Source organism: Theropithecus gelada, chromosome 3, assembly GCF_003255815.1.
Source record: "Theropithecus gelada isolate Dixy chromosome 3, Tgel_1.0, whole genome shotgun sequence".
NCBI classification, from domain to species: Eukaryota; Metazoa; Chordata; class Mammalia; order Primates; family Cercopithecidae; genus Theropithecus; species Theropithecus gelada.
Window position 1 is genome coordinate 8,328,254 of NC_037670.1, and position 7,561 is coordinate 8,335,814.

Genomic DNA, 7,561 nt, shown 5'->3' on the forward strand with positions numbered 1-7,561 from the left:
TTTAAAAATCCTACACAGAGTGTTGGCCAGGCGCAGTGGCTCACGCCTGTAATCCCAGCACTTTGGGAGGCTGAGGTAGGTGGATCACTTGAGGTCAGCAGTTTGAGACCAGCCTGGCCAACGTGGTGAAACCCCATCTACTAAAAACACAAAAATTAGCCGGGTGTGGTGGCACATGTCTGTAATCCCAGCTACTCAGGAGAATCACTTGAACCTGGGAAGTGGGGACTGCAGTGAGCCGAGATCGCGCCACTGCACTTTAGCCTGTGCAACAGAGGGAGACTCCTCAAAAAAAAAAAAATCCTATAAAGTTTTTACTCAAGTTACAACCAAAGAAGAATGAGTCAATCCTCCAACAACTCTGACAGTTCCTGGCAATATTGAACTTTCTCTTACATTCTCAGTAGGCCAAAGTGGTAAAAAGCAAATGAGTACTGCCAGAAACAGGCATGGAATACCAAAACAAGAATTTTACAAGGAAAAAAAAAGGAAGAGGAGAAAACAAACAGGAAGACGGCAGGGAAAGTTCCAGAACAAAAGGACAACAGTAAAGGGCGACAGGGGAAGAATGGAGAATGAAGAATTATCAAGACAATAAATACCTTCACCTCTTCCGATGACGTAGCCACACAATTTTTACAGGATACACGCATCCTCGGTTGGGCGCCATGGCTCATGCCTGTAATCTCAGCACTTTGGGAGGCGAAGGCGGGCAGATCACCTGAGGTCAGGAGTTTGAGATCAACCTGGCCAACATGGTGAAACCCCGTCTCTACTAAAAATACAAAAATTAGCCGGGTGTGGTGATGGGTTCCTGTAGACCCAGCTACTTAGGAGACTGAGGCAGGAGAATCGCTTGAACCCAGGAGGCGGAGGTTGCAGTGAGCCCAGATCGCGCCACTGCACTCCAGCCTGGGTGACAAGAGCAAGACTCTGTCTAAATAATAATAATAATAATAAAATACAATACAATTAAAAAAAAAACACATCCTCTAAGACACTAAGGCGTTTCGCTTCCCCAGGTAGGTAGCCCCAATACACTTTAGTTAAATGAGTATGAGTCTTCATAGAGCTATGCTGCCAGTTTAAGCCTACTGTTTCCCAAGTATCTCAACTTTACAATTAGAATAAGCAACTGATTAGGTGTATTTTCTATTTTCCTTCAATTATAACAATGAATAAGCTTCACTCAGTAAATGAACTGGGTGCAGTGGCTCATGCCTGTAATCTCAGCACTTTGGGAGGCCGAGGCGGGTGGATCACTTGAGGTCAGGAGTTGGAGACCAGCCTGGCCAACATGGTGAAACCCCATCTCTACAAAAAAATACAAAAAAATTAGCTGGGCATGGTGGCACATGCCTGTAATCCCAGCTATGCGCGAGGCTGAGGCACAAGAATCACTTGAGCCCAGGACTCCGAGGTTGCAGAGAGCTGAGATGGCGCCACTGCACTCCAGCCTGGGCCACAGAGTGAGACTCCGTCTCAAATAAATAAATACATACATACATACATACTTTCCCTTAGACTGACATAAAAACGATTTGACATCCATCTATTTAAGCCAGTGGTAAGACAATTTCATGTTAATTATACCACCCCAGTTATGAAGCATACTGCAAAAACTCATGTTTATATAAAACATTCATGTCCTCAATAAAGAATGAAACAATGGTAGAAATGAATTAGGTGAAATGCAATGCAAATAGCTGGTAACCAGTAATAACAGAAAAGGTTAAGTGTTTAGTAATTGTTCAGTGTTCAGCTCCTTTAGATAATAATAACCTGTCCACCTATGGGTCATCGAACATGCTAGAATATAGCAGGACAGTCAGTGGCCATGGAAGTTGGGGTCCCCTAAGGAGTGTGTACAACTCGCCTAAGGGTGTAGGCTGGGGAAAGGAGGGGGGTCATTAACTGTAAACTAAAACCATTCCTCCCACCTAATCTGCGGTTATTTTCCCCAGAAAGAAATACATTATAATTTTAAGAACCTAAAAATCGTCAGGCGCGGTGGCTCAAGCCAATAACCCCACAGCACTTTGGGAGGCTGAGGCGGGTGGATCACGAGGTCAGGAGTTCGAGACCAGCCTGGCCAGCGTTATGAAACCCTATGTCTACTAAAAATACAAAAGATTAGCCAGGCGTGGTGGTGCATGCCTGTAATCCCAGCTACTCAGGAGGCTGAGTCAGGAGAATCACGAACTCAGGAGGTAGAGGTTGCAGTGAGCCAAGATTGCACCCCTACACTCCATCCTAGGCGATAGAGTCAGATTGTGTCTCAAAAAAAAAAAAAAAAAAAACCACCGGCCAGGAGCGGTGGCTCACGCCTGTAATCCCAGCACTTTGGGAGGCCAAGGCAGGCGGATCACCTGAGGTCAGGAGTTCGAGACCAGCCTGACCAACACAGAGAAATCCCGTCTCTACTAAAAATAGAAAATTAGCCGGGCGTGGTGGCGCATGCCTGTAATCCCAGCTACTCGGGAGCCTGAGGCAGGAGAATCACTCGAACCCGGGCAGGGGTGGGTTAGGTTGCAGCAAGCCGAGATTGTGCCATTGCACTCCAGCCTGGGCGACAGAGGTAAACTCCATCAAAAAAAAAAAGAAAGAAAGAAAGAAAAAACCTAAAAATCTTTCTCAGTAAGAATTGCCCTCAACCCCATCTGGCAAAAAGAACCCCCAAAGCCTACATTTAAATGCCAGTCTCTGTAGTCATATTTGAGTAAGCTGAATTGTTGGAGGGGCATGTGGCAGAGGAGCGTCAGCACACAATGCTCCCCAACCCCCATACCTCCAAGGACCAAAACTACAAGCTGTGGTCCTATCACTCAAACCTTCTGTGTGGTGGGTGTGGCAGACTTTGGGCATCTGAAGAAGATAATGTAACAAACGCCCGTGCTGCGACTAAATTAATAAATAAATCAGAGTGGGGAAAAAGTCAAACTTCCATAGATTTCCCATTTTATTCCGCACTTAAACCATGACCCCTTTTTAAACCGGAGATTTACGAAACTTTTAACTTCTAATCATGGCTAACAGGAATTCTCAACTCTCAGCCAGTTTTCTGAGCAATCTACGGTCAGTCGTCCGAATTATTTTTGATTCTTTAAGATCTAATTTTATTTTTATTTTCTATTTTTATTTTTTTGAGACAGTCTCGCTCTGTCACCCAGGCTGGAGTGTAGTGGTGAGATCTTATCTCACTGCAACCTCTGCCTCCCGAGTTCAAGAGATTCCCCTGCCTCAGCCTCCCCAAGTAGCTGAAACTACAGATGCACGCCACCACACCCGGCTACTTTTTCTATTTTTAGTAGAGATGGGGTTTCGCCACATTGGCCAGGCTGGTCTCGAACTCCTAACTTCAGGTGTTCCACCCACCTCGGCCTCCCAAAGTGCTCGGATTACAGGTGTGAGCCACCGCACCCGGCCAAGATCTAATTTTAAAGTAAGGAAAAGCAAACATCTCCGATAAATTTCCCTCCCTTCATTTTGCACCATTGTGAATGGTTCTCAAAGGGCTGTCCGGGGAGCAGCCACCATCACCACCACCCAGGGAGCTAATCAAAATGCAAATTCTCGGGCAACTCCCCAGACGTGCAGAATCAGCCTGGAAAGTAGGACCCAGCAAGCAGAGTCTGCACATGCCAGCGCTCCTGGGAACGCCCAGGCGCGGCGGTTTCAGAACCTCAGCTTAAGGGTTGAGTCACACCGGCCAGGTTCGTGTGCTAGGTAAGCAAGAGTACAGAACTCTCCAACTTCTCTAGACTTGTTCCGCTCTATAGAATAGAATTACAGACTTGTCACAAGGATTAAATAAGAAAAATACTGTACATCGAAAGTGCTCAAGAGCCATGGGGGGCAAGGAAGACATTCAAATGTAAGCAGCATTGTTACCCCAGGCAAGGCTAGGACGATGCCCAACTGGAAGGGGAAGTGGAGGGAGAAACACAAAGGAGGAAAAGGCTTGTCCCTGCCCCTATGAGCTCAACACCCAGTGACTAGGCCAGATGCAGAGGAAAATAAAACTGCCCTTAGCCGGGCGTAGTGGAGCGCGCCTGTACCCAGCTACTCAGGAGTCTGAGGCAGGAGAATCGCTTGAACCCAGGAGGCGGAGGTTGCAGTGAGCCGAGATCGCGCCATTGCACTCCAGCCTGGGCAACGAGAGTGAAACTCCGTTTCAAAAAAAAAGAAAAGAGAAAATAAAGGTGCCCTGCGAGGAAGGACACACAGGTTGATTGGGAGATTAATAAGAAACAAACTCTGACTATACAATATAAGACCTCAGGACGGGAGCAGTGGCTCACGCCTGTAATCCCAGCACTTTCCGAGGCCAAGGCAGGCGGATCACCTGAGGTCAGGAGTTCAAGACCAGCCTGGCAAACATGGCAAAACCCCGTCTCTATTAAAAATACAAAAATCAGCCGGGTGTCTTGGCAGGCCCCTGTAATCCCAGCTACTCAGGAGGCTGAGGCAGGAAAATCGCTTGAACCCGGGAGGCGGAGGTTGCAGTGAGCCAAGATCGTGCCACTGCACTCCAGACTGGGGGACAGAGCGAAACTCTAACAACAAAAAAAAAAACAAAAGAGAGAGAGAGAAAAAAGACCTTAAGGAAGCGGCTGCATATGAGCAAGATTGATTTCCATAGCCTGAAAAACGTCATCCCAGCCAAAAGGCCAAGATCCCAAGAAGCAGGAGAAACGAAAGCCAAGGCAGCAGCCCCCAAAAAATCCTGTAGCAGGAAATAAAATCGGTCATCCCACACCATAGGCCTCAGCCTGGGGAGAAGACCCCGCCTCCGCAGGACACTCTACCTGCACATTCTCATTTGCAAACTAACTTCCCCTTTTGTTCCCTGAAGGACTGGAGACTTCTCCTCTGCACTGTTGGCTGATCAAGCCATAGTCTGCGGCAAAGTTGAATTTAAAAGAGATAAGGCCCAGCGTGGTGGCTCAAGCCTGTACTCCCACCACTTTGGGAGGCCTAAGTGGGAGGATCACCAGAAGCCAGGAGTTCCCAACCAGCCTAGGCAACACAAGAAGATCCCATCTCTAAAGAAATATCAAAAATTAGCCAGCCGTGACCCAGGGCGGTGGCTCACGCCTGTAATCCCAGTTCTTTGGTGGCAGGCCGAGGGGGGCCGACTGCTTTGAGCTCAGGAGTTTGAGCCTAGCCTGGCCAACATGGTGAAACTCCATCTCTACTAAAAATACAAAAATTATCCCGGCGTGGCGGCGCACGCCTGTAATCCCAGCTACTTAGGAGGCTGAGGCAGGAGAATGGCTTGAACCGGGGAGACAGAGGTTGCAATGAGCCCAGATCATGCCACTGCACTTCAGTCTGGGCCACAGAGCAAGACTCCATCTCAAAAAATAAAAATAAAAAAATAGAAAATAAAAATCAGCCGGACATGATGGCATGTGCCTGTAGTCCCAGCCACCGGGGAGGCTGAGGCAGGAGGATCGCTGGAGCTCAGGTGTTGAAGGCTGCAATGAGCTACGATTGTGCCACTGCGCGCTTCAGCCGCGGCAACACAGAGAGACCCTGTTTCTAAAAAAAAAAAAGAAAACTAAGCCGAACGCGATGGCTCACACCTGTAATCCTAGCACTTTGGGAGGCCAAGGTGGGAGGATCGCTTGAGCCTAGGAGTTCAGGACCAGCCTGGGCAACATAGTGAGAACGCGTCTCCACAAATAATTTAATTTTTTTTTTTTTTAAAAAGGAGGAGGTCAGTAGTCGGCAAGAGCTGCGCATCCGCAAGAGTGGACACTACTCCAACAGCACCCCACCTCTGAACATCCCCAGCCGCAAATCAGTGCAAATCCATAACCTAGGGAGGACAAAATTCGCTACACGAAAAGGCAAAAGTTGGATTAAGAAAAAGTGGAGGAGCCAGGGAGCGGCAAGAAGACAGCTTTTTCCATTTCATTTTCCTTCTTCCTCTGCACTCCCGTCGTCTGGGTGCTGGCCGAACCCAGACGGCTTAATTTTCATGGCCTAAGGCTGAGGTTTTCCTTCCGGTCATTGTGTTTATTTCCCCCAAAGAACAGGCCCCGCGGGGCAGGCGCGCCGAGCCGGCCCGGGACAAAGCCCACTGCGGGCTCCACCTGGGAGCGGGGCGGGGCGGGGGACTGCGCTCCCGCTCCCCCGCCCGCCGCAGTTACCAGGCAACGCGCGGCCCCGCCCCCGCGCCGGTCGGCCAATCCCGCGCGTCTGCTGCCCCGGCGCAGGAGCCCCAGATACACCAGGCGAGCGCGACCCCACGGCGGCTCGGGCCTGGCACCGCGCGCGCCCCCGCACCGCCTAGCCGGCCAATCAGCGCTGCGGGGCATGCGCAGCCAGCGGGGCCGCTCGCTCGCTCGTGCGCGGGACCGCACGCGCGAGGCGCCCCCCCACCCCACGCCGGTTGGCGCGCGCGCCCCTCCCCCACGCGCACCGAGGCGCGCGCGTGCCACTGTCGTCCCCCGCGACCGCGTCCGTGCCGCCCCACCCCCATCGCCTGGTTTCGGCCACTGCCAAGGCCGGCGGGGCTGGAGACCCGGCGAGGCGGTGGGGGTGGGGGTAGGGGGAGGCGGCACGGGTGCCCCCCAAGGCCCCAACCGCGCGCGGCGGGCCGCGGCTCCCAGGCCCCTGTCCCTGCAGCCCCTGGCGGGGCAAAGTCTCCAATAAAGGCCCCCGCTCGCAATGGCCCCCCGAGGCGGGGGCAGGGGGCACGGGGATGAGGCGAGAGGGACTCACCCGAGTGCGGCCGCCTCCAGGCAGCGCCGGGGCCGGGGATGCCGAGGGGAGGCGAGTGTGGGCCGCGCGCGCGCTGCGGCCGCAGCGGAGCAGCCTCAGCTGAGGGGAGCTGGCGAGCGGGAGGGAGGCGAGAGGGGGCGAGGGGCCCGTGCGTGTCGGCCGCGCTCCTGTCACCGCCGCATGGCCGCCCCGCAGGCAGGGCCTCGCTCGGCGCCTTGATCCGATCACTGGGGGACAGAGGCAGAGGCCGGGGTGACCGCGGCAGGCGGGCGGCCGCGGCTGGAGAGCGCGTGCGGGGAAGCGGGGGGGCGACCGGTGGCCCCTTTTCTCTGCTCTCCCAGCTTCTCTCTCACCCTCCTCCTCCTCCTCCTTTTTTTTTTCTTTTTTTCTTTTCTTTTTTTTTGTTCCTCGAAGGCGCGTTGCGCGTGCGCACCCGCAGCGCCGCCCAGCGGGAGTTGTAGTTTCGGATGCGTTCCCCATCAATGCGGCAGCAGGGACAGGGGACTACAACTCCCAGGAAGCACCGCTCCGGCGAGCCCCGAACCCGAGGACGAGGCAAGCGCGGCGCCCGGCCCTCTCCAGCAAGGGCTGTCAATGGAGGCGAGGGTGGTGGGAGCGAGAACATGGCTGCACCTGGGGCCTGCGCGGCCGCCCGGGTGGGGGAGGGGAGCCGGGGTGCAGAAACGGAAATCTGGACGGGTGGTGGCTCCGGCCTCGTCCCCACCGCGCGCCAGCCGCCGTCCAAGTCCCCCACTTGCTCTTGCACCCCACATTCCTTGCAAATTGCCAGACCAGGACGCTGCAAAAGCCGGGGAGCCCCGGGCCGGCC

At 53.3% G+C, this 7,561-nt stretch overlaps 1 protein-coding gene across 6 annotated transcripts in view; it reads right to left on the minus strand.

The window, feature by feature from the left end:
• GTF2I (general transcription factor IIi) overlaps nucleotides 1-7,135 on the minus strand; it is a 105,665-nt gene extending 98,530 nt beyond the window's left edge. For 5 of the 6 annotated variants that reach the window (XM_025379396.1, XM_025379392.1, XM_025379395.1 and 2 more), the window contains exon 1: nucleotides 6,733-7,135. The gene's annotated coding sequence lies outside the window, so the exon portion shown is untranslated. The remainder of the gene's footprint in view (nucleotides 1-6,732) is intronic. The other variant, XM_025379388.1, reaches the window with a different exon arrangement.
• Between the last annotated feature and the right edge of the window lie 426 nt (nucleotides 7,136-7,561).